Source organism: Caretta caretta, chromosome 22, assembly GCF_965140235.1.
Source record: "Caretta caretta isolate rCarCar2 chromosome 22, rCarCar1.hap1, whole genome shotgun sequence".
NCBI lineage: Eukaryota > Metazoa > Chordata > Testudines > Cheloniidae > Caretta > Caretta caretta.
The window spans coordinates 18215726-18242495 of NC_134227.1; the positions used below are offsets into that span (position 1 = coordinate 18215726).

Below are 26770 nucleotides of genomic sequence, written 5' to 3' on the forward strand. Positions count from 1 at the left end.
GTATTACCATGTAGATTTTTCCTAATTCCCCGCAGGTCTTGACAGGAGTCTGTTAGTTCCTTGCTGTGGAGCCCGTAGGGAATTTCACTTTCAGTTGATCCCATGGCACATTGCACACCAAAATTTGCACTGGGCAAGGAATAAGACACTCACAAACGGGCACCTTTAGGCACAACTGTCTGTGGCAAACACTGGACTTTTATGCCAGAGCCTTAACTGCGTTCTAAAGATTAAAAACAGCTTTAAAGAGGCAACATTTTGGTGGGAAGCTTTCTGGGCTGAATGCCTCAGACAAAAGTTGCAACCACATCAGTTTCTCTTTGTTTCTAAATATCTGTTGAGTGAAGGTTCCAAATGGAGGGCATCTTTTAATTGCACTGATTTTGCTAACAGGATGAAAAATGGAACAGAGGGATGTCCTTTGTGGACAGAGTGGAGGGGTGGGGTGGGCAAAAGTGGAGGGAGAGAGCAGGGAAGACTTGTAGCAGAGAAAAACAGCTAGGGACAGGTGGGGAAGCAAGTTTGATATTATCACATTCAGTACTTATCCCAGACTGTCATCTGACAGTCCTGGGTTTGGTCTGTAGTGCCCATTCCTACCTTTTACTCTAAATACTTCAGGCCAGGAATCTGCCACTTGCTGATAACATTTTACCACTGTACAGTGACAATTAACAAGGATTAGCTTCTAGCCATTAAAAAAATATTTGCCCCTCCCATGGACACCTTTATCTTATTTAGGCACAGACAAAGTAAAATGGAGTAACATCAGAACAGTTTAGGAATTAGGTTAGGTCATCCCTGTAAAATTTCAACCTATTTTAATTTAGGGTAAGTATTAAAGATAAACTGATATTTACCGTTTAAAATTATAGAGTGTGCACAATAGTGCAGGGTCCAGCCCTATGACATTGACATCAATAGGAGTTTTGTCATTGGCTTCAACACGGGATCTGATCCTAAACCAGTAAGGTTTCAACAATCATTCAGGTACTCTCTTTGAGCTTCCCCATTGAAATACAGTTTCGTTTTGAGTTGGTGAAGCACATCAGCTAATGGAACTTTGAACCGTCTCCTGGCTATTACTTTCTCTGACTTGTCCAGGCAGGCCCTGAGAGTTATGAAATAGTGAAGCAGAATAATCAAATGCCTGGATTCCACAAAAGGACAATGAAACAGAAGCCTAAGTTCCCTCAACACCTCCTTTTGTTCAGCTATTTGTGCTGATATTTAATGTGCAAACTGTAAATCAGCTGTAAACAAACTCTGCACCTGAGAAACCAAACCAACAGAGCACATAGTAATGGGACTATTCACAGAGTAAGCTTCTACTCATTGGGAGTCAAGGCGGAAGCATCTGGCCCTTGATTCAGCTAAACTTGGCCACTTTAGAGGTCATGTGGCAAACAGAAAAGACAACTAAGTAAAGTTCTTGGCAACTTTATATTCATCCTGATGACTCAAAATATTGAGTTTGAGTATTGAAAATATTGAATATTGAGGTTATCATTGATTTAGATAAAGGGTATTAAATGTTTTTGACTGAACACTTCTAACATCATCCGCCAACTTGGTAATACAGAAGCTCTTTTTGTTAATTATATCACTGAATGGGAGCCAGAAAAGTTTAGAATTTTTCAACTTGCTGGCTTCCCATTTCAGCGAGAAAGAAAACTGCCATTTCCAAGTTAGGCAGATTCATTGATTTCAAATCATTTATACTGTCACCACTTGTCACTGACCTACTTACATGAGAGGCAGCCCTGGTTTTCTATATTTGGATAATAAACAGTTAAGAAACCAAGCTTCAAAGAGAAAGTTTGAAAAGTTTGAAATGAAAGATCCAGCCAGCAAAAGCCACTCTAGCTACATGTTAACAGAAACTGTTAGAATCCTGACAGCTTTTGCAAAGAAGTACAGAATGATGACTAGCCAGATATTTTGATTAACAAGTCATAGGAGATAAATGGGGGAACGTTTGGTCCCTTTACAAAAAAATGATTTATTGAAAGCACTGTCAGAAAAATACTGCATTCCTCTTTCTGGGCACATAAAGCCTGATCCAGACCCCATTAAAATCGATGCGAATCTTTCCATTTACTTCAGTGGGCTTTGGATCAGACCCCTCACTCAGCACAAACATTCTTAGTTAGATTAAATTAGGATTTCCCTGATCACCAGGCAAGCCTAGGCATGAACTACAAAGGGGAAAGAGTCAGTCACAGTTTCTCTAGTAACTGCAGGCCAAAGCAAGTGCTAGCAGTATTTTCCTAAACACACTGATGGTTAGGGCCACCCCAGTAGAATTTTTGCAGTTACATTATTTTACAGAGTCCATTGCTAACGAATATGGAACTGACACTCTGTGTGTGACTTACTTTTAAGAACCTTCCTTTTGCCTGTTCTGAATTATTTTTTCAAAAGAAAACATCTTTTTTATTTGGAAGAAAACTTCATATGTCTATTTATCGAGGCATCTGCCCATACAGGTGTGATTGATAAAGCACGAGAGATCCCTACTCCAGGTAAGGCATCTGCCCTATAATTAATGATCTTGGTATAAAATCAGTTAGCAAGAGCCATTCTGGAGGAAAAAATCCTTGCTGGTTAAGAGATTAATTTATCCCTGTGGGAGGAGGGCACTTTGCATTTGTTTGTCCTGGCTGCATTTCAGCCTGTTGTTCAGACAGAACTTGACCTGCCTCTAGATACAATAATGTGTTAGTATTAGCGTCACCTTCACAAGGTGCCGTTTCAACTGTGAGCAGCAGGATGCTGCAGGGCAGGGTAACTTTGGCATTGTTGGGCAATATGATGCTAACAAAAGCCACGTTCATTTAAATCTTTTCAACAATCTCAATGCAAAAAATTCCTTCCTGAAGCAACACAGAAATTATTTTTAATTGCAGCCATAAACCAAACATTTAAAGATGCTTTAGATAGATTAGATTAACATAAATAGTAGACTTTATTATGCAGTATGCATATAGCAATACAGCCAAGCTAATTACGTTGATCCATATGGGCCTGATCCAAAGCCTTTTGAAGTCAATGAAAAGATTCCCACTGACTTCAGTGGGCTTTGGCTCCTGCTATGTAAGAGCGCTCAGGTTGTGTAAGAAAGCATACAGTACAAGAAATAAAGGTAGTTTTCAGACAGGATATAGTGGAGCTGATTCCACTAACTTAGGATGGGTTCAACAAACACAGAACATGTTCTTCCTCCTCGGGAACCTGAATGTACCATAGCCCAAGCTGTAAACCTTTAGGTTTGAGGCCTGTTTGTATTCCCATATCTGTGAGTTGCATTGTGTTTTCCGTGGTTAGAAGGGATCATATGAGGTTTGTATGCAGGCATGTAGCAATGTTGAACGGCCTCTAATATTATTAATTCAACTCACACTATAAAGTAGGGGTCAGGGAAGAATTGTGATTTGCTCATCATGGGAATGGTCTTAACCCATTATGCACCATGTATTGCTAGGTCTTTAAATGTGAACCTCAGTCCCTGGAAACTGAAAATGCAAATAAACTTTTAAACCAAAAAGACAAAGAGGTTGATGCTGGTTTGGCATAGCCTATATTAAACAACAAAGAACAGAACATAGAGTTGATAGTTGGCTTTCTTTAAACAGAGTCTTCATGCCGTGCTCTAGCATTAGAAATTTTTCTGCTATTGTAATAATTTGGTGATTATGCCTATTAATTCCCCTCCCCCCTCCCGCCCCCCCGACACACACACACTCACACCACATTCTCATTTTAGGCCATGATTTTCAAAAGTGACTAGTGATTTTGGCCACCCAATTTGAGACACCTTAAAGGGGTTTGATTTTCAGAGGATGGGTGCTCAGCACTTCCTGAAAATCAGGGCCCGTTAAAGCATCTCAAGTTGGGCACTCACTATCACCAGTCACTTTTGAAAATGTTATCTTTAATGTCTCCAGTGTCTGCCTACCCAGTGGACACATACCTGCCAAGCATCTTTCCTCCCAGCTCCACTTACAAGCACACTGCCTCTGCTGCAATTTCACCTCCCATCTACTATGGGGCACTGCAGAGCTAGAAATCCTTCCTTGCTGCTCCTCCTTCTGGCTGCCTTGCCCGCAGCGGGATAGACCATGGGGAACGAAGAGGGTGCAGCCTGCGCCATGCTTCCCCATGCTGGCTTTACCCACCTGCCTCCTGCTCTTGAGTGCCTCAGCAGCAGCAGGCTGGGTGCACATGGGGGCAGGAGAGACAGGGTCGGATGGGAGAACAGGACTGGGGAGGAGGGTGGGATGCAGGACCTGGGAGAGAGACAAGGACAGAGGGGTGCCAAAGAAATGCTGGGGAAGGATAGTGCAGTGATGAGACTGGAGAAATGAGCAGGAGAGGCTCAGGGGAAATGTGGAGTACACAGGACCAGTGATGGGCAAGGACAGAGACAGCAGGGGTGAAAAACAACAACAACAATAAAAAAGAACCAGACAGAGGGTTGGGACCAAGAGGGAAGAGGAGGAGAGAAAACACTTCAAGTAAAGACAGGGGAAAGTGAGTCGTGGAGTCTAATGCATTTGTCTGAGCTCCCAGTGCCGGCTGCCTTCTGTTTCTGCAGCAAGCTAGGCCATGCCACAGTGATCTGAGAGGCTCTGTGTGCGCCCTCAGGGCTTCTGGCTTATCCCTCGGAGCCAAGGCCTAAGGGAGGTCTCTGTGGGGAAGACAGGATGCATGAGGAGGGAAGGGGCCCACCAGGTGATGGGGGCAGGGAGATGCTGTGGGTCCAGGGGCTACTACCATCCTGGGTGCTTTTGCTTGGCAGATGGGTGAGGGCCATAAAATCAGGTCCCCCTGGGAGACTCTTACTCTGTGCATCCGTATATTTGTCAATCTCTTTCTAATGTGCCTCTTACCACAGTATATGGGCACCTTGTACACATCTAACAAAATCAGGTTGATCCCCCTTAGGTCCATCCCATCCTCATTTACACAAGACTCACTCTGGTCCCAAACAAGACTCATTCCTCTCCATTTACCACGCTGGGATCACACTAGATTTTCATCTGGGTAACTGAGATCCCAAATCTAATTCCTAGGTTCTCCCACTCTGTTTGCAGCCACTGATATCTCTTGTTATGCCCTAGGAGACTTTTTTTTCATATTCTACTTGGAGATCAGAGCTGTTTTAAAAAACTAACATGAAGATGGAAAACTAAACTAGGGAAAGCGAAAGGGTGAGCACAGCCATGGCTGGCTCACAAGATGGTAGGAAGACAAGCACTGGGGAAGCACCAGTCTTAGAGAGAAGCAATCTATGAACTAGTCTCAGAAATGATGGTGAGTTAAGAATCATGTTGAATACCATAGCCCAGACTGTCCCAGTTGTAACTCTCGAACTGTAGCCACTCCATTAAAGGAGAGTGGTGATATCTCTTTCTGTTCAGTCTAGGTTCCGTATTTGTTTTATCCATGGAAACTTCTTGCACAATAAAGCCTCCCATCATAAAGTCAAGCCGTCCATTTCAGAGCAGTGACCCATCCTCCGTTCACAAGCCCCACCTGTGTCCATGACGACAGAGTGTATACAAAGGTTCCAGGCCTAGGGCTGCCCCACAACCAACGCTGGGGACAGTCTAGCTGAGGATTCTCATGGAGAGACATGGGATGGTCTGCTACTGCCTTGGGATCACTCCCAGAATTTCCAGCTTGCATGTTCGTCCTTTAAAACAGAGTTCAGAATCAATGCTTGGAGTGAATAAGTGGCTGGGCTACTGGCTGAAAAAAAGGAGGGAAATGTTTAAAATGAAGAAAGCAGATGCTTCCAGCACTTTTCTTTCTGCTTCGAAGAAGTTTCCAGGAAGTATTTTGTTATAAATGCAATACTCACTATCAGGATTATTACAAGGTAAGCTCCTTATAGGCAAATCCTGAAGTTTGTTTTAAATACTTTGAGGCTGAGGCATTTATGAAGGAAAGCTTGTAAAATATTACTCTTTTGTGGGCCAAATTCATTCATGGGGTAACTCCATTGGTCTCTCATTGCAAAACAAGCAAGAGTCAGGTAAACCTGCATAAAATATTTTATTGTATTATTAATTGTATACATCTTGTCTGAGACATAAGGTACAGCCTATTATCATTTCAAAGATGGTGTTTAATTGGGCAGAACAGATAAATTATTAGTAAAATAGAATTTGCATTGAAGATTAGGAGACATTGTAAATGACATAATCATACAAATTAGCAAGCAAATGAAATGAACAAGCATGAAGGAATACAAGTGAAAAGAACAAAGGTACTACCCCATATGCACTTTGCACAGAGTTTGTTAATTTATTTGATGAATATAATTTAGGTGTAATTATTTAGGATGATACTTTGTGCTTTCCTAGGAAATATGCTGTAGTGTAGTTTGTAATAGTAACAAAGTCATAACAGTCTGAGGCCACAATGCCACTTCAAGCACCATCTCTGCTTCTTCAGCATTCTGGAGAAATGGGGGAGACCTATGTGGGGCTTATCAGGTTTAGGGGGTCAGCAAATTGAGAACTGGTAAGGGTCTACCATTATTATTGCTGTTGTCATTAGTATTGTCATTACAATTATGATCTGCTAAGAACATTTTAACAGGAAGTGGCACAATTCTAATACATTTGGCAAAATTCATCCCTGGTGTAATGCCACTGACTCCAGTAGAATCACAACAAGGATGAATTTGATTCAGTAAGTCTCAGAAATTCAGTATTCATTTGCCATAAACCACATAGGATGTTACTTACATTCAAACACTTCACTTTGGCCCAAATTTTGCAGCCTTCTCCCTCTGTGGGTGCCTTTACTCACATGAGGAAAATCTCTGACTATCTCATGCTCACCAGCATGACTGAGTGTTGTACAATCGGGTTGTTATGGTTTCCAATTTCCATTTTGTGTATTCTCCTCACTTAACTTATGGTATTTCACTGATTCAGTATGTCTTTGCACTAACTCCTTTGTGGTGAGTCAACTTCATGTTGGAATTACTGTCGCAAATTTATTTCTAGAGTAACTCCTTTGGAGTCTGTGGAATTACACCAAGGATGAATATGGCCTAGTGTTTCAGTTGTCATTGTTAACTGTTTGCATGACAGGAGCATCTAATGAAATTCAATGAGAGATCAAATAATTATTGGAAACTTTCTGTCTTTTTCTAGGTTTAGCTGCAGTGCTCTCCTCACAGAAATAGTGTTTGGTTTGTAGGCAGTGTAGTTAGCTGATTGTATCCATCTCTTTGCAATCACTAACTTTACTGCCATCAAAACAAGGCACAGAATTCCCAGCTACAGCCTCGGCACAGAGAACAGCACATCTTACAAGCTGCTGATGTCTAACTCGCAGAATAAATCATCACATCTTTCATTTACAACGTCATTTTCAGAAATGTCAGCTGTTCAACAAAGAATGCATTGTTGAAGAATTTAGGTAAAATCTTAGCCACATTAAGTCAGTGGCAATACTCCCATTGACTTCAGTGGCCCCAGGATTTCACCTGTTGTGTTTAATTTGGCTTTTTGAAAACACCTCAAACATTCAATTCTTTATGTACCAAGATTTGACCAACAAGCATTCTAAGGGCAAAGAAAATAGGCCAAAGAATTCAAGTCCAATTCATTTGACTTTAAAAATTATCTTAAAGATATGAACATGTATATATCAATTCTTATTTAACAAACTAAAAACATGTAGATACTTCTAAAAATACTTAGAGATCATATGCTGTATTATTCTGTAAGTACATCTTCACCATGTTAGCATATGTCACCCTATCCACTTTGGTGAACTTATAAGAATTAATTATCAAGAAATATCAATTCAACTTAATAGTACAAGAGTCTGCCATATTTCAGTGGCAAGACCTGCTCTTAGTAAAATCAGATGTTGGAAATGAACTGTCTTGTACATTAGCCTAGTTACCAGGCAGTGTAGTTAGCTGATTGCTAAAGGTAACAATCACTAACCACACAGCCAGGTAAAAAGGTTTGTAATGCATCTTGCTGGAAGTCTGGAATACTGAAGTGTTTCGACAACACAAAAGGCATTTAGTCTGGCTCCTTTGTAGAGGTGCACAAGACAATCCAGAGACAAAGCAGAACAAATGAAACATAATGGATTCCCCATAAACATGCAAGTGACATCAATCTAATTGTCAGCTCAATATTGTATAGCTGTTAAGCTGGAATAAAGCTGCATATTAAAATGTTTCATACCCTTGGATACAGAAAGAAAATCTTTTTATTTTGCAATTTGCAAACATAGAGTCTGATTCATGGATTCCAAGGCCACTGTGATCTTCTAGTCTTACCTCCTGTATAACACAGGCCATAGAACTGCCCCAAAATAATTCCTAGAGCAGATCTTTTCAAATCTTACTGACACCAACCTTACACCTGTCTAACCCCACTGACTTAAGTGGAGTTACTCACCATCTACACCCATTTAAGTGAAATCAGAATCAAGCTTGTAATTGTTTCAGGAGAATCACCTCCCTCTTCACTTTCCCCAGTGGAGGAACTTTACATGGCAGTTCCTCCACAGCAAAACCTGAAGCCTTACCATGGGCCTGATCCTATGAAGTGGTGAGCTTCTCTGGAAGGTGATAAAACACCCTCAACTTCTCTAACCTTCATTAGAAGTTCCGGCTGCTCAGCACCTTGCAGAATGGGGTCCAATGTGAGCAACAGAGCATGGGATTTGCCTGTGTCCATATAGCCTACGTACCTACAACTCAGTGTAGATTGAAAAGGAGTACTTGTGGCACCTTAGAGACTAACCAATTTATTTGAGCATGAGCTTTCGTGAGCTACAGCTCACTTCATCGGATGCATACCCTGGAAACTGCAGTAGACATTATATACACACAGAGACCATGAAACAATACCCGCTCCCACCCCACTCTCCTGCTGGTAATAGCTTATCTAAAGTGATCATCAAGTTGGGCCATTTCCAGCACAAATCCAGGTTTTCTCACCCTCCACCCCCCCCACACACAAACTCACTCTCCTGCTGGTAATAGTCCATCCAAAGTGACCACTCTCTTCACAATGTGTATGATAATCAAGGTGGGCCATTTCCTTTTCATTTCATTTCATTGTGTGTGTGGTTTTTTGGAGGGGGGTGAGGGAGTGAGAGAACCTGGATTTGTGCTGGAAATGACCCACCTTGATTATCATACAACTTGATGATCACTTTAGATAAGCTATTACCAGCAGGACAGTGGGGTGGGAGCGGGTATTGTTTCATGGTCTCTGTGTGTATATAATGTCTACTGCAGTTTCCAGGGTATGCATCCGATGAAGTGAGCTGTAGCTCACGAAAGCTCATGCTCAAATAAATTGGTTAGTCTCTAAGGTGCCACAAGTACTCCTTTTCTTTTTGCAAAGACAGACTAACACGGCTGTTACTCTGAGATCAGTGTAGATTGTGAGCTTGAGGCTGATTGTTCATACAGACAAGGTAGGTGAGGTAATATTTTTCATGTGAACCATCTTTCTTTGTCTTGTTCGTGTATTTTTCCCTTGGTCTTTTGGGAAGTAGTGTATTAGATATCCCTCTATTTTTGTTCATCTGTTTATTTTGTCTACAGTTAATATGCAACAAGTTGTAACAAACTGTAACTATCATGTACAGAACGATATAATGAAGTTGTTAATTTATTTGAGGGAGGCTGATATAAATTAAATTTAAAAGGGCAAGAAATAGCACTGTCACAAGGTGGCTGGCCCCTTTAAATAAAGTGGATCCAGCATACCTGGGCCAGCACAGGTACGTCCCATAGTGATTCAGTTAAGAGAGTGGTGTGGCACTTGAGGCTAATAAATGAGTGAAAGACTGCCCTGAGTAAGGGGAAGGTCCCTGGAAGAAGATGGGAGGTCAGTGGGGGAAGGACATCTACCGGAATGGAACAAGGGCCATGCTCTAGGGAAGCAGCCCTGGGGCCTGTGTTCGTGAAGAACTGAAAAGGAGGGCCAGAGCTCGGAGGCTGACAAGGGGTTGGGGTATGTCAGCACTGCAGTACAAAATCCATAGCTGGCCTAGGTCAGCTGACTCGGGTTTGGACTCCAGGGTTATAAAATTGCAGTGTAGAGTTTGGGCTCAGGGATGGAGACCAGTCTCTGAGATCCCACAAGTGGGGAGAGTCCCAAAACTGAGGCTGCAGCCTGAGCATCTACACTGCAATTTTATAACCCCGCAGCTTGAGCCTGACTCAGCTGACCTGGGCCAGCCAGGGTCTTTTTTTGCAGGGTAGCAGTACCCTAGGAGACCACCAGAGGGACTATCCTGATGGCTTGAAAGCCAGGAAGAAGCTGCAGAAGGACTCCGACTAGGATGGATTTTCTGATCAAGAACAGGTGGGGACCAAAAGAAAACCTGGGTGTGGCAGAACATGCCAGAGCTGCGCTATGAGGACTGTGGTTTGGCACTCTCATGGACTACATGCATTCTGTGTGGGACAAACTGTGAGGCTTCCAAGGACTATGTGTGTTATGCGGAATAATAAACTAGCCCTGGGAAGGGGTAATAGTGGACACAAGAGACTGTCTGGTGGAATCTTTAAGGAGCCTGAGAGGGGAAGCTGTGGCAGTTACCCTAACATTGTTGTGCCCAGCTGCAAGGAGGCACTCGGAGGGGAGAGGGAATTGTGGCAAGCACAACAAAAGTATCATGCTAAACATTTCAGTCTCAACACTACTTGTCTTTGACTGTACAGCAATGGGGCTATTCCTGCATAGAACACTCTGGGCTACATCCTCCGGTCCTTACTTCAGCAAAACTCCGGTTGACTCCAAAGAGACTGTGCCTAGAGTTCTGTGTAACCACAAAACATGACACAATTCTACTGTGCAGTACTAATGAATGCTAGATTGGTGGGGAACTAGTTGTCTGATCATCTCAAGGTATAGATCACCTCAGGGGCGTTTGCTGGTTGAAATCTGACTCCTGGGTTGGTAGTAACTGAAAGCTACCAGCTGATGGTGTTATGGTGCCCTACTTGTGAGGTCTAAAGTTTTATTTCCAGCAGCAATATTCTAATTGGGCCTCATCACATATGACAAATACCTGCACTCCCATAATGTGTCCAGATCAGCAGTGCCCTCTGATGGATACTGTCCATGCCAGATATGCTAAGGGGTGCAATAATATCACCAACTGCCTACAAAACCGAGGGCAGCACGCCCTAGAACAGGGTTCTGGGTCAAGTACTGCACTAGGGGAGATGGGCAAATCTGTGATGCTCTTTACCAGTGCTGGATTAACATTCAGAGCTTCCTGCAGCTGTGGGTCAGAGGCAGCAACCCAATCTGTCTCTGCTTTATCCCTGCAGCACACGGAGGACTGGGCAGGGCTGGCCTGGCTGCAAAGTGGGTTCTCATGGGGAGCTGGGCTGAGCGCGCAAACACCGACTGTTTGGGGGGCAGCGGTTCTTGGGCTCTATGGAGATAGCACAGGGGAGCCCCTGGGGCTCTGCAGCCTCCCTTGCACCGGCCAGACAGTTGGTCTTCACCGGCTCCTCTGAGTGTGACATGGCCTTTCCAAAGCCTTCTGGAACTCGGTAACCCTGCAGCCACCACTGGAGTCCTGCCTAAGCCCCAGGGGACCACAGCTTCGAGACCCCAGAGAGACCCTCTGCATCCCCCCATATCCCCTTAGCACTGCAGGGAGACTCCCCACATCCTTTTTTATGGGGACACCCCCCACATTCCTTGCCTCTGCCCCCCAGCACTGGGGAGAGAGCCCCCACACCCCTTCTCATTATTGACAGAGACCCCTATGTGCCCTCTCCTGTGAGAGCACTAGGGGTGCAAGTGACCCTCATTTCCTTCACGCTTTCCCCCCATCTTGCAGGGGTGACCCCCATTCCTCCCCAGTAGCGTGGGTGACTCAAGATTATTACTGTTTATTTCCTATCTCCCTAGTGTTGGAGAAAGCCTAGAGAACCCCAGCCTCTGCTCCGAAGAGAATCTGTATTTTAGATATGACCTGGGTGGGAGAGCCCAGATGCGGCTCATGCTGAAAGGGCAGCAGGTGCTGGGTGGGAAAACCCAGAGATGGCTTGCACTGACTGGACAGGAGGTGCTGAATGGGAGAAGCCTGGAGGTGGTTCACACTGAGCCACCTCCAGAAGGGCTGGTAGGATGGGCAGGAGGGGCTGGGTGGGAAAGTCCAGAGGCAGCTTGTGCTGACAGGGCAGGAGTCGCTGGGCAGGAGAAGCCTGGAAACAATTCGCACTGACAGGACAGAGGCACTGAATGAGAAAGCCCAGAGGTGGCTTGCGCTGACTGGGCATGAGGTGTTGGGCAGGAAAACTCAGAGGAGGCTCGTGTTGACTGAGCAGGAGGTGCTGGGTGGGAAAACCACTGTGATGGCTTACAGTGACAGGCCAGGAGGGGCTGGGCGGGAAAGCCCAAAGGCAGCTCGCCCTGACTGGGCAGGAGGTGCTGGGCAGGAAAACCCTCAGACGCCCTGCATTGGCTGGGCAGGAGGCATGGGCAGGAGAAGCCTGGCGGCAGTTCACACTGACTGGGCAGAGGTGCTGAACAGGAAAGCCCACAGGTGGCTTGTGCTGACTGGGCAGGAGGTGCTGGGCGGGAAAACCACTGAGGTGGCTCACGCTGACTGGGGAGGAGGGGCTGGGCGGGAAACCCACTGAGGTGGCTCACGCTGACTGGGGAGGAGGGGCTGGGCGGGAAACCCACTGAGGTGGCTCACGCTGACTGGGGAGGAGGGGCTGGGCGGGAAACCCACTGAGGTGGCTCACGCTGACTGGGGAGGAGGGGCTGGGCGGGAAAACCACTGTGGGGCTTGTGCTGACTGAGTTGACTGAGCAGGAGGCAGTGGCTGGGAGAAGCCTGGAGGCAGCTCATGCTGACTGGGCAGGAATCACTGGGTGGAAAAGCCCAGAGCTGGCTCGTGCTGACTAGGCAGAAGCAACAGGCCGGGGTAACCACTGAGGAGGCTTGTACCGACTGAGCAATAGGTCTGGGCGGGAAAGCTCGGATGTGGGTCAAGCTGACTGGGCAGAGGCGCTGGGCGAGAAAGTCGTCAGGAGCCTTGTGCGGGCTGGCCAAGAGGTGCTGGGTGGGAAAGCCCAGAGGTGGGTCGAGCTGACTGGGCAAGAGTCACTGGGTGGGAGAAGCCTGTAGGCAGTTTGCACTGACTGGGCAAAGGTGCTGAGCAGAAAAGCCCCTGCAGCGCTTCACTCTGACTGGGCAGGAGGCGCTGGGTGGGAGAAGCCTGGAGGCAGCTCATGCTGACTGGGCAGGAGGCGCTGGGTGGGAAAGCCCAGAAGTGGCTCATGCTGACTGGGAAGAAGCAACAGGCTGGGGTAACCACTGAAGGAGGCTTGTACTGACTGGGCAATAGATTCTGGGCGGGAAAGCCCAGAAGTGGCTCATGCTGACTGGGCATGAGGCACTGGGTGGGGAAAACCACTGAGGTAGCTCAGGCTGACTGGGCATAAGGCACTGGGCGGGAAAGCCCTCAGGCGGTCTGCCCTGGCTATGCAGAAGGCGCTGAGAGGGAAAGCCCTCAGGCGGTCTGCCCTGGCTATGCACAAGGCGCTGAGAGGGAAAGCCCTCAGGCGGTCTGCCCTGGCTATGCAGAAGGCACTGGGCGGGAAAGCCCTCAGGCGGTCTGCCCTGGCTATGCAGAAGGCGCTGAGAGGGAAAGCCCTCAGGCGGTCTGCCCTGGCTATGCAGAAGGCACTGAGCGGGAAAGCCCTCAGGCGGTCTGCCCTGGCTATGCAGAAGACGCTGAGCGGGAAAGCCCTCAGGCGGTCTGCCCTGGCTATGCAGAAGGCGCTGAGAGGGAAAGCCCTCAGGCGGTCTGCCCTGGCTATGCAGAAGGCGCTGAGCGGGAAAGCCCTCAGGCGGTCTGCCCTGGCTATGCAGAAGACGCTGAGCGGGAAAGCCCTCAGGCGGTCTGCCCTGGCTATGCAGAAGACGCTGAGCGGGAAAGCCCTCAGGCGGTCTGCCCTGGCTATGCAGAAGGCGCTGAGAGGGAAAGCCCTCAGGCGGTCTGCCCTGGCTATGCAGAAGGCGCTGAGCGGGAAAGCCCTCAGGCGGTCTGCCCTGGCTATGCAGAAGACGCTGAGCGGGAAAGCCCTCAGGCGGTCTGCCCTGGCTATGCACAAGGCGCTGAGAGGGAAAGCCCTCAGGCGGTCTGCCCTGGCTATGCACAAGGCGCTGAGAGGGAAAGCCCTCAGGCGGTCTGCCCTGGCTATGCACAAGGCGCTGAGAGGGAAAGCCCTCAGGCGGTCTGCCCTGGCTATGCACAAGGCGCTGAGAGGGAAAGCCCTCAGGCGGTCTGCCCTGGCTATGCACAAGGCGCTGAGAGGGAAAGCCCTCAGGCGGTCTGCCCTGGCTATGCACAAGGCGCTGAGAGGGAAAGCCCTCAGGCGGTCTGCCCTGGCTATGCACAAGGCGCTGAGCGGAAAAGCCCTCAGGCGGTCTGCACTGGCTATGCAGAAGGTGCTGAGCGGGAAAGTCCAGAGCTGGCTCATGCTGATTGGGCAGGAGGTGCTGGGTGGGAAAAGCCTGGAGGCATCTCGTGCTGACGGGGCAGGAGGCTTTGGATGGGAAAATCTCTGAAGCAGCTCAGGCTGACTGGGCTGTAGGCAGTGGGGGAAAAACTCGAAGGTGGGTCGAGCTGACTGGGCAAGAAGTACTGGGAGGAAAAACCACTGAAGTGGCTTGTGCTGACAAGGCAGGAGGCACAGGGCAGGAAAACCCCTGGGCTGGCTTGCACTACATGTGCAGTAGGGGCTGGGCAGGAAACCCCAGCAGTGGCTCACGCTGACAAGGCAGGAGACATTGGGTGGGAAAGCCCAGAGGCAGCTCACGCTGACTGGGCAGGAAGCACTGGGCAGAAAAATCCAGAAATCACATGCGCTGATTGGACAGAAGCAGCTAGGCGGGAAAACCACTGAGGCAGCGTGGGCTACATGGGCAAGAGGTACTGGGTGGGAAAACCACTAATGTGGCTCGTGCTGACAAGGCAGGAGACGCTGTGTAGGAAAGCCCAGAGGTGGCTTGTGCTGACTGGGCAGCAGCAATTGGGCGGGAAAACCACTGAGGCAGCTCATGCTGACTGGGCTGTAGGCACTGGGGGAAAATCCCAAAGATGGGTCAAGCTGACTGGGCAGGAGGGGCTCGGTGGGAGAAGCCCATGGGTGGTTTGCACAGACAGGGCAGGAGAAGCTGGGTGGAAAAGGCCAGAGGCAGCTTTGCACTGACTGGGAAGAAGATACTGGGCAGGAAAGCCCAGAGGCAGTTCACGCTGATTAGGCAGCAGGTGCTGGGAGGGAAAGCCCAGAGGCGACTCGTGCTGACTGGGCAGGAGGCACTGGGTGGGGAAAAACACTGAGAGCTCAGGCTGACTGGGCTGTTGGCACTGCGGGAAAGAGCCTGAAAGTAGGTTGCATGATGGGGCAAAAGGCAATGGGCGGGAAAACACCAGAGCTGGCTCGCACTAGATGTGGAGTAGGAGCTGGGTGGGAAACCCCAGCAGTGGCTCACACAGACAAAGCAGGCAGCACTATGTGGGAAAGCCCAGAAGCAGCACACGCTGACTGGGCGGGAAAATCTGGAAATGACATGCACTGATTGGACAGATCAGCTAGGTGGGAAAAGCACTGAGGCGGTGACATGGGCAGAATGTCATGGGTGGAAAAAGAGAGAAAAGATTCCACTAATTTGACAAGAACTATTCCGTGGCAAACATATAAGGCATGTTGTACTAACCCCCCTCTACCGAGGGAATGGAGGTCTCTCCTTGTCCGCCCGCTTGGCTACGGCCCTCTGTCATGCCCCTGGCTTAAGGACCACCCTGTAAGGAGGGTTTGGGTCTCCTTCGCCATGCTTATGTAGCCACAGGTCACTTTGACACGCCGGGCAAAAGGACTGCCCTGTAACCAGGCTGCAAGGTCTTATCCCTCTCATTCTTAAACTAGGAGAGCCTTTCTTCTTGCCTGTGGCTGAGTGACCCCCCCCCTCTAAGAAGGGTCGAGGTCTCTCTGGCTCTCTATTATTTAGGACCCAGGCTTTACAATGCCCTGTGCCATTGACCTCTCCCTGTAAGGAGGGTGCAGGTCTCCCCTTTCGAGCTTGTCTTGGGCCGCTGGCACTTGCTGGGCAAAGAGACCACCCTCTACTGAGGGAACGGAGGTCTCTCCTCTTCAGCGCTCTTGGCTCTGGCCCATTGAAATGTCCCTGGCTTAAGGACCGCCCTGTAAGGAGAGTTTGGGTCTCCTTCGCCATGCTTCGTTAGCCACAGGTCACTTTGACACGCCGGGCAAAAGGACTGCCCTGTAACCAGGGTGTAAGGTCTTATCCCTCTCCTTCGTAAACTAGGAGAGCCTCTTTGTGCCTGTGGCTGAGTGACCCCCCTTTAAGAAGGGTTGAGGTTCTCGTTCTGTTAGTCGCAGTAAATTCCCCTAGAATGATTTCTGTTTGGCTTTTTTGGGCTTTGACGTGAAATCTGGTTTGTGACCCATGTATTTCTTCTCCGGGTCACATGTAACCTGGTGTGGCGAAGGGGCGGCTGTAAGGGGATGGTGGAGGCCGTGAAAAATTCAACCCTTTCTTCAAAAAAGCCAAGAAATCACCAAAGTCCAAAGTGAGCTCCCTCTAACTAGGGTGCAGGTCTTTCCCCAGATTACACTCCCCTTTGAAAGGTAGTTCTAGAAACCAGCCTCTTGAGAGAGTTAAGGGTTTGCCCTTGTAGCTGTCCTGTGCCCGTGGCCTCCTCACGCTCTCAGCCAAGTCAAAGCCCAGCGTATTCTGCATCCAGCCGGCTCTGAGTTCTGCTGCAAGCTCTCCTGCCTTCTGCTACGAGTGGTGCCGAAACCCAGGAATTGGGGTAATTTCAAGGAGGGGCGAGGACCTTGTCCATTTAATTTGAATTGACCTTGGAATCGTGGTCTCCACTCAGCCCGCACCTATCCCGCTTCACCTCTCTCTCTTTCCCTCTCTTTCTAGCAACTCAAAGGACAAAAGGAAGACGACGACAGAAGCACCAAAGAAACTGCAGGAAAAGAGAAGAGAAGAAAAGGCCAGTCAAAAACCACGCACACATTGCAGACGTGGCCCTCCCGGTGGCATTTACACTTGTCCACGTAGGCTTAATGCCCCCTGAGGCGCCAGGGAAAAGGACCTCTCTGTAAACGGGGATCAAGGTCCACTCCTTGCCAAGAGAAATGCTTTCTGGGCCCATTCCGCACCTGCGGCTGAGTGACCGCCCTTTAAGAAGGGTTGAGGTCTCTGTGGATTTCGGCTCTTTAGGACCGCGCCTTTAACATGCCCTGTGCCACTGACCTCTCCCTGTAAGAAGGGTGCGGGTCTCCCCTTTCGAGCTTGTCTTGGGCCGCTGGCACTTGCTGGGCAAAGAGACCACCCTCTACTGAGGGAACGGAGGTCTCTCCTCTTCAGCGCTCTTGGCTCTGGCCCATTGAAATGTCCCTGGCTTAAGGACCACCCTGTAAGGAGGGTTTGGGTCTCCTTCGCCATGCTTAGTTAGCCACAGGTCACTTTGACACGCCAGGCAAAAGGACTGCCCTGTAACCAGGGTGTAAGGTCTTATCCCTCTCCTTCGTAAACTAGGAGAGCCTCTTTGTGCCTGTGGCTGAGTGACCCCCCTTTAAGAAGGGTTGAGGTTCTCGTTCTGCTGGTCACAGTAAATTGCACTCGAATGATTTCTACTTGGCTTTTCTGGGTTCTGAAGTGAAATCTCATTTGTGTCCTATGTATTTCCTGTCCGGGTCACATGTCACCTGGTGTGGCGAAGGGGCGGCTGTAAGGGGATGGTGGAGGCCGTGAAAAATTCAACCCTTTCTTCAAAAAAGCCAAGAAATCACCAAAGTCCAAAGTGAGCTCCCTCTAACTAGGGTGCAGGTCTTTCCCCAGATTACACTCCCCTTTGAAAGGTAGTTCTAGAAACCAGCCTCTTGAGAGAGTTAAGGGTTTGCCCTTGTAGCTGTCCTGTGCCCGTGGCCTCCTCACGCTCTCAGCCAAGTCAAAGCCCAGCGTATTCTGCATCCAGCCGGCTCTGAGTTCTGCTGCAAGCTCTCCTGCCTTCTGCTACGGAGTGGTGCCGAAACCCAGGAATTGGGGTAATTTCAAGGAGGGGCGAGGACCTTGTCCATTTAATTTGAATTGACCTTGGAATCGTGGTCTCCACTCAGCCCGCACCTATCCCGCTTCACCTCTCTCTCTTTCCCTCTCTTTCTAGCAACTCAAAGGACAAAAGGAAGACGACGACAGAAGCACCAAAGAAACTGCAGGAAAAGAGAAGAGAAGAAAAGGCCAGTCAAAAACCACGCACACATTGCAGACGTGGCCCTCCCGGTGGCATTTACACTTGTCCACGTAGGCTTAATGCCCCCTGAGGCGCCAGGGAAAAGGACCTCTCTGTAAACGGGGATCAAGGTCCACTCCTTGCCAAGAGAAATGCTTTCTGGGCCCATTCCGCACCTGCGGCTGAGTGACCGCCCTTTAAGAAGGGTTGAGGTCTCTGTGGATTTCGGCTCTTTAGGACCGCGCCTTTAACATGCCCTGTGCCACTGACCTCTCCCTGTAAGAAGGGTGCGGGTCTCCCCTTTCGAGCTTGTCTTGGGCCGCTGGCACTTGCTGGGCAAAGAGACCACCCTCTACTGAGGGAACGGAGGTCTCTCCTCTTCAGCGCTCTTGGCTCTGGCCCATTGAAATGTCCCTGGCTTAAGGACCACCCTGTAAGGAGGGTTTGGGTCTCCTTCGCCATGCTTAGTTAGCCACAGGTCACTTTGACACGCCAGGCAAAAGGACTGCCCTGTAACCAGGGTGTAAGGTCTTATCCCTCTCCTTCGTAAACTAGGAGAGCCTCTTTGTGCCTGTGGCTGAGTGACCCCCCTTTAAGAAGGGTTGAGGTTCTCGTTCTGCTGGTCACAGTAAATTGCACTCGAATGATTTCTACTTGGCTTTTCTGGGTTCTGAAGTGAAATCTCATTTGTGTCCTATGTATTTCCTGTCCGGGTCACATGTCACCTGGTGTGGCGAAGGGGCGGCTGTAAGGGGATGGTGGAGGCCGTGAAAAATTCAACCCTTTCTTCAAAAAAGCCAAGAAATCACCAAAGTCCAAAGTGAGCTCCCTCTAACTAGGGTGCAGGTCTTTCCCCAGATTACACTCCCCTTTGAAAGGTAGTTCTAGAAACCAGCCTCTTGAGAGAGTTAAGGGTTTGCCCTTGTAGCTGTCCTGTGCCCGTGGCCTCCTCACGCTCTCAGCCAAGTCAAAGCCCAGCGTATTCTGCATCCAGCCGGCTCTGAGTTCTGCTGCAAGCTCTCCTGCCTTCTGCTACGGATTGGTGCCGAAACCCAGGAATTGGGGTAATTTCAAGGAGGGGCGAGGACCTTGTCCATTTAATTTGAATTGACCTTGGAATCGTGGTCTCCACTCAGCCCGCACCTATCCCGCTTCACCTCTCTCTCTTTCCCTCTCTTTCTAGCAACTCAAAGGACAAAAGGAAGACGACGACAGAAGCACCAAAGAAACTGCAGGAAAAGAGAAGAGAAGAGAAGAAAAGGCCAGTCAAAAACCACGCACACATTGCAGACGTGGCCCTCCCGGTGGCATTTACACTTGTCCACGTAGGCTTAATGCCCCCTGAGGCGCCAGGGAAAAGGACCTCTCTGTAAACGGGGATCAAGGTCCACTCCTTGCCAAGAGAAATGCTTTCTGGGCCCATTCCGCACCTGCGACTGAGTGACCGCCCTTTAAGAAGGGTTGAGGTCTCTGTGGATTTCGGCTCTTTAGGACCGCGCCTTTAACATGCCCTGTGCCACTGACCTCTCCCTGTAAGAAGGGTGCGGGTCTCCCCTTTCGAGCTTGTCTTGGGCCGCTGGCACTTGCTGGGCAAAGAGACCACCCTCTACTGAGGGAACGGAGGTCTCTCCTCTTCAGCGCTCTTGGCTCTGGCCCATTGAAATGTCCCTGGCTTAAGGACCACCCTGTAAGGAGGGTTTGGGTCTCCTTCGCCATGCTTAGTTAGCCACAGGTCACTTTGACACGCCAGGCAAAAGGACTGCCCTGTAACCAGGGTGTAAGGTCTTATCCCTCTCCTTCGTAAACTAGGAGAGCCTCTTTGTGCCTGTGGCTGAGTGACCCCCCTTTAAGAAGGGTTGAGGTTCTCGTTCTGCTGGTCACAGTAAATTGCACTCGAATGATTTCTACTTGGCTTTTCTGGGTTCTGAAGTGAAATCTCATTTGTGTCCTATGTATTTCCTGTCCGGGTCACATGTCACCTGGTGTGGCGAAGGGGCGGCTGTAAGGGGATGGTGGAGGCCGTGAAAAATTCAACCCTTTCTTCAAAAAAGCCAAGAAATCACCAAAGTCCAAAGTGAGCTCCCTCTAACTAGGGTGCAGGTCTTTCCCCAGATTACACTCCCCTTTGAAAGGTAGTTCTAGAAACCAGCCTCTTGAGAGAGTTAAGGGTTTGCCCTTGTAGCTGTCCTGTGCCCGTGGCCTCCTCACGCTCTCAGCCAAGTCAAAGCCCAGCGTATTCTGCATCCAGCCGGCTCTGAGTTCTGCTGCAAGCTCTCCTGCCTTCTGCTACGGATTGGTGCCGAAACCCAGGAATTGGGGTAATTTCAAGGAGGGGCGAGGACCTTGTCCATTTAATTTGAATTGACCTTGGAATCGTGGTCTCCACTCAGCCCGCACCTATCCCGCTTCACCTCTCTCTCTTTCCCTCTCTTTCTAGCAACTCAAAGGACAAAAGGAAGACGACGACAGAAGCACCAAAGAAACTGCAGGAAAAGAGAAGAGAAGAGAAGAAAAGGCCAGTCAAAAACCACGCACACATTGCAGACGTGGCCCTCCCGGTGGCATTTACACTTGTCCACGTAGGCTTAATGCCCCCTGAGGCGCCAGGGAAAAGGACCTCTCTGTAAACGGGGATCAAGGTCCACTCCTTGCCAAGAGAAATGCTTTCTGGGCCCATTCCGCACCTGCGGCTGAGTGACCGCCCTTTAAGAAGGGTTGAGGTCTCTGTGGATTTCGGCTCTTTAGGACCGCGCCTTTAACATGCCCTGTGCCACTGACCTCTCCCTGTAAGAAGGGTGCGGGTCTCCCCTTTCGAGCTTGTCTTGGGCCGCTGGCACTTGCTGGGCAAAGAGACCACCCTCTACTGAGGGAACGGAGGTCTCTCCTCTTCAGCGCTCTTGGCTCTGGCCCATTGAAATGTCCCTGGCTTAAGGACCACCCTGTAAGGAGGGTTTGGGTCTCCTTCGCCATGCTTAGTTAGCCACAGGTCACTTTGACACGCCAGGCAAAAGGACTGCCCTGTAACCAGGGTGTAAGGTCTTATCCCTCTCCTTCGTAAACTAGGAGAGCCTCTTTGTGCCTGTGGCTGAGTGACCCCCCTTTAAGAAGGGTTGAGGTTCTCGTTCTGCTGGTCACAGTAAATTGCACTCGAATGATTTCTACTTGGCTTTTCTGGGTTCTGAAGTGAAATCTCATTTGTGTCCTATGTATTTCCTGTCCGGGTCACATGTCACCTGGTGTGGCGAAGGGGCGGCTGTAAGGGGATGGTGGAGGCCGTGAAAAATTCAACCCTTTCTTCAAAAAAGCCAAGAAATCACCAAAGTCCAAAGTGAGCTCCCTCTAACTAGGGTGCAGGTCTTTCCCCAGATTACACTCCCCTTTGAAAGGTAGTTCTAGAAACCAGCCTCTTGAGAGAGTTAAGGGTTTGCCCTTGTAGCTGTCCTGTGCCCGTGGCCTCCTCACGCTCTCAGCCAAGTCAAAGCCCAGCGTATTCTGCATCCAGCCGGCTCTGAGTTCTGCTGCAAGCTCTCCTGCCTTCTGCTACGGATTGGTGCCGAAACCCAGGAATTGGGGTAATTTCAAGGAGGGGCGAGGACCTTGTCCATTTAATTTGAATTGACCTTGGAATCGTGGTCTCCACTCAGCCCGCACCTATCCCGCTTCACCTCTCTCTCTTTCCCTCTCTTTCTAGCAACTCAAAGGACAAAAGGAAGACAACGACAGAAGCACCAAAGAAACTGCAGGAAAAGAGAAGAGAAGAAAAGGCCAGTCAAAAACCACGCACACATTGCAGACGTGGCCCTCCCGGTGGCATTTACACTTGTCCACGTAGGCTTAATGCCCCCTGAGGCGCCAGGGAAAAGGACCTCTCTGTAAACGGGGATCAAGGTCCACTCCTTGCCAAGAGAAATGCTTTCTGGGCCCATTCCGCACCTGCGGCTGAGTGACCGCCCTTTAAGAAGGGTTGAGGTCTCTGTGGATTTCGGCTCTTTAGGACCGCGCCTTTAACATGCCCTGTGCCACTGACCTCTCCCTGTAAGAAGGGTGCGGGTCTCCCCTTTCGAGCTTGTCTTGGGCCGCTGGCACTTGCTGGGCAAAGAGACCACCCTCTACTGAGGGAACGGAGGTCTCTCCTCTTCAGCGCTCTTGGCTCTGGCCCATTGAAATGTCCCTGGCTTAAGGACCACCCTGTAAGGAGGGTTTGGGTCTCCTTCGCCATGCTTAGTTAGCCACAGGTCACTTTGACACGCCAGGCAAAAGGACTGCCCTGTAACCAGGGTGTAAGGTCTTATCCCTCTCCTTCGTAAACTAGGAGAGCCTCTTTGTGCCTGTGGCTGAGTGACCCCCCTTTAAGAAGGGTTGAGGTTCTCGTTCTGCTGGTCACAGTAAATTGCACTCGAATGATTTCTACTTGGCTTTTCTGGGTTCTGAAGTGAAATCTCATTTGTGTCCTATGTATTTCCTGTCCGGGTCACATGTCACCTGGTGTGGCGAAGGGGCGGCTGTAAGGGGATGGTGGAGGCCGTGAAAAATTCAACCCTTTCTTCAAAAAAGCCAAGAAATCACCAAAGTCCAAAGTGAGCTCCCTCTAACTAGGGTGCAGGTCTTTCCCCAGATTACACTCCCCTTTGAAAGGTAGTTCTAGAAACCAGCCTCTTGAGAGAGTTAAGGGTTTGCCCTTGTAGCTGTCCTGTGCCCGTGGCCTCCTCACGCTCTCAGCCAAGTCAAAGCCCAGCGTATTCTGCATCCAGCCGGCTCTGAGTTCTGCTGCAAGCTCTCCTGCCTTCTGCTACGGATTGGTGCCGAAACCCAGGAATTGGGGTAATTTCAAGGAGGGGCGAGGACCTTGTCCATTTAATTTGAATTGACCTTGGAATCGTGGTCTCCACTCAGCCCGCACCTATCCCGCTTCACCTCTCTCTCTTTCCCTCTCCTTCTAGCAACTCAAAGGACAAAAGGAAGACGACGACAGAAGCACCAAAGAAACTGCAGGAAAAGAGAAGAGAAGAAAAGGCCAGTCAAAAACCACGCACACATTGCAGACGTGGCCCTCCCGGTGGCATTTACACTTGTCCACGTAGGCTTAATGCCCCCTGAGGCGCCAGGGAAAAGGACCTCTCTGTAAACGGGGATCAAGGTCCACTCCTTGCCAAGAGAAATGCTTTCTGGGCCCATTCCGCACCTGCGGCTGAGTGACCGCCCTTTAAGAAGGGTTGAGGTCTCTGTGGATTTCGGCTCTTTAGGACCGCGCCTTTAACATGCCCTGTGCCACTGACCTCTCCCTGTAAGAAGGGTGCGGGTCTCCCCTTTCGAGCTTGTCTTGGGCCGCTGGCACTTGCTGGGCAAAGAGACCACCCTCTACTGAGGGAACGGAGGTCTCTCCTCTTCAGCGCTCTTGGCTCTGGCCCATTGAAATGTCCCTGGCTTAAGGACCACCCTGTAAGGAGGGTTTGGGTCTCCTTCGCCAGCCTTATTTAGCCACAGGTCCCCTTGACATGCCCGGCAAAAGGACTGCCCTGTAACCAGGGTGTAAGGTCTTATCCCTCTCGTTCGTAAACAGGAGAGCCTCTTTGTGCCTGTGGCTGAGTGACCCCCCCTCTAAGAAGGGTCGAGGTCTCGGTGGATTTCAGCTCTTTAGGACCGCGCCTTTAACATGCCCTGTGCCACTGACCTCTCCCTGTAAGAAGGGTGCGGGTCTCCCCTTTCGAGCTTGTCTTGGGCCACTGGCACTTGCTGGGCAAAGAGACCACCCTCTACTGAGGGAACGGAGGTCTCTCCTCTTCAGCGCTCTTGGCTCTGGCCCATTGAAATGTCCCTGGCTTAAGGACCGCCCTGTAAGGAGGGTTTGGGTCTCCTTCGCCATGCTTCGTTAGCCACAGGTCACTTTGATACGCCGGGCAAAAGGACTGCCCTGTAACCAGGGTGTAAGGTCTTATCCCTCTCCTTCGTAAACTAGGAGAGCCTCTTTGTGCCTGTGGCTGAGTGACCCCCCTTTAAGAAGGGTTGAGGTTCTCGTTCTGTTAGTCGCAGTAAATTCCCCTAGAATGATTTCTGTTTGGCTTTTTTGGGCTTTGACGTGAAATCTGGTTTGTGACCCATGTATTTCTTCTCCGGGTCACATGTAACCTGGTGTGGCGAAGGGGCGGCTGTAAGGGGATGGTGGAGGCCGTGGAAAATTCGACCCTTCTTTCCCAGAGAGCCAAGAAATCGTCCCCAAATCCATATGTCACAAAGTCTGGAACTGAACAGGTGAGGAAGGGGGCTCCTTTCAGAGCCTCACTTCCAGGCGATCCTTCCTCATTTCCTCTTGCCCTGCCCAATTTACACTGCCCAGTCAACCTCAGCTTTGAGCCCTTGTTTTATTCGGCACAAGAAAGACATTGCTGGACGGACTAGTGTGAATCGTATAGAGTCGGAGAGCTCTGCAAGTTGTGTCCGAATTCCAGGCCTTTTGTTTCTTTGGTGATAGACCGAGGCTATTCCTAGGGCTATGTTTGAAGTGAGGGATGTGGCTGTCCTTTCGGAAATGTGGTGATGCTCAGCTGGTGTAGGTACGTGGAGTGGTATTCAGAGCTTGCACGTGGGTGCACCTAACCCTATTAACAGGACTGTGTCCAAGTAAGGGGTGTCCTTTTTGGTCAAGGTTAGGGGGCACAAAGTTGAAATTTTCTTGGTGGGGGAGAAAGGTAAGTCGGGAAGGGTGTTGCCGAGGGATGGAGGATTTAATGGTAATGGGAGACTCAGCGGGATTCCTCCCTCACCTGTTCATTTCCAGATGTTTTCACATGGGGGACTTCCCCCGACCCCGTGCTTCTTTAAAGGAGGAATATGTTTCTAAAGAAAGGGTGACCGCCCTGTACTCAGGGATCAGGTCTGTTTCCCTTTTCTCCTCTCTGCATTGGCCCTCTGAATGCCAAAGTCACTTGCTGGGCAAAGAGACCCCCCTCTACCGAGGGAATGGAGGTCTCTCCTTGTCCGCCCGCTTGGCTACGGCCCTCTGTCATGCCCCTGGCTTAAGGACCACCCTGTAAGGAGGGTTTGGGTCTCCTTCGCCATGCTTATGTAGCCACAGGTCACTTTGACACGCCGGGCAAAAGGACTGCCCTGTAACCAGGCTGCAAGGTCTTATCCCTCTCATTCTTAAACTAGGAGAGCCTTTCTTCTTGCCTGTGGCTGAGTGACCCCCCCTCTAAGAAGGGTCGAGGTCTCTCTGGCTCTCTCTTATTTAGGACCCAGGCTTTACAATGCCCTGTGCCATTGACCTCTCCCTGTAAGGAGGGTGCAGGTCTCCCCTTTCGAGCTTGTCTTGGGCCGCTGGCACTTGCTGGGCAAAGAGACCACCCTCTACTGAGGGAATGGAGGTCTCTCCTCGTCAGCGCTCTTAGGCTCTGGCCCATTGAAATGTCCCTGGCTTAAAGACCACCCTGTAAGGAGGGTTTGGGTCTCCTTCGCCATGCTTAGTTAGCCACAGGTCACTTTGACACGCCAGGCAAAAGGACTGCCCTGTAACCAGGGTGTAAGGTCTTATCCCTCTCCTTCGTAAACTAGGAGAGCCTCTTTGTGCCTGTGGCTGAGTGACCCCCCTTTAAGAAGGGTTGAGGTTCTCGTTCTGCTGGTCACAGTAAATTGCACTCGAATGATTTCTACTTGGCTTTTCTGGGTTCTGAAGTGAAATCTGATTTGTGTCCTATGTATTTCCTGTCCGGGTCACATGTCACCTGGTGTGGCGAAGGGGCGGCTGTAAGGGGATGGTGGAGGCCGTGAAAAATTCAACCCTTTCTTCAAAAAAGCCAAGAAATCACCAAAGTCCAAAGTGAGCTCCCTCTAACTAGGGTGCAGGTCTTTCCCCAGATTACACTCCCCTTTGAAAGGTAGTTCTAGAAACCAGCCTCTTGAGAGAGTTAAGGGTTTGCCCTTGTAGCTGTCCTGTGCCCGTGGCCTCCTCACGCTCTCAGCCAAGTCAAAGCCCAGCGTATTCTGCATCCAGCCGGCTCTGAGTTCTGCTGCAAGCTCTCCTGCCTTCTGCTACGGATTGGTGCCGAAACCCAGGAATTGGGGTAATTTCAAGGAGGGGCGAGGACCTTGTCCATTTAATTTGAATTGACCTTGGAATCGTGGTCTCCACTCAGCCCGCACCTATCCCGCTTCACCTCTCTCTCTTTCCCTCTCTTTCTAGCAACTCAAAGGACAAAAGGAAGACGACGACAGAAGCACCAAAGAAACTGCAGGAAAAGAGAAGAGAAGAAAAGGCCAGTCAAAAACCACGCACACATTGCAGACGTGGCCCTCCCGGTGGCATTTACACTTGTCCACGTAGGCTTAATGCCCCCTGAGGCGCCAGGGAAAAGGACCTCTCTGTAAACGGGGATCAAGGTCCACTCCTTGCCAAGAGAAATGCTTTCTGGGCCCATTCCGCACCTGCGGCTGAGTGACCGCCCTTTAAGAAGGGTTGAGGTCTCTG

The 26770-nt window shown here is 49.7% G+C and overlaps 1 long non-coding RNA gene across 4 annotated transcripts; it reads left to right on the forward strand.

Moving 5' to 3' along the window:
• Positions 1-2328: 2328 nt before the first annotated feature.
• LOC125629902 (uncharacterized) lies at positions 2329-26765 on the forward strand. 4 transcript variants are annotated; one of them, XR_012665760.1, is made up of 9 exons: positions 2511-2525; positions 10241-10367; positions 16995-18124; positions 18244-19373; positions 19493-20627; positions 20747-21881; positions 22001-23130; positions 23250-26366; positions 26486-26765. It is a non-coding gene; the product is annotated as an uncharacterized LOC125629902 (long non-coding RNA). The 4 variants fall into 4 exon arrangements; XR_012665762.1 differs by having other exon boundaries at positions 10245-10367; XR_012665761.1 differs by lacking the exon at positions 10241-10367 and having other exon boundaries at positions 2329-2525.
• Positions 26766-26770: the final 5 nt, after the last annotated feature.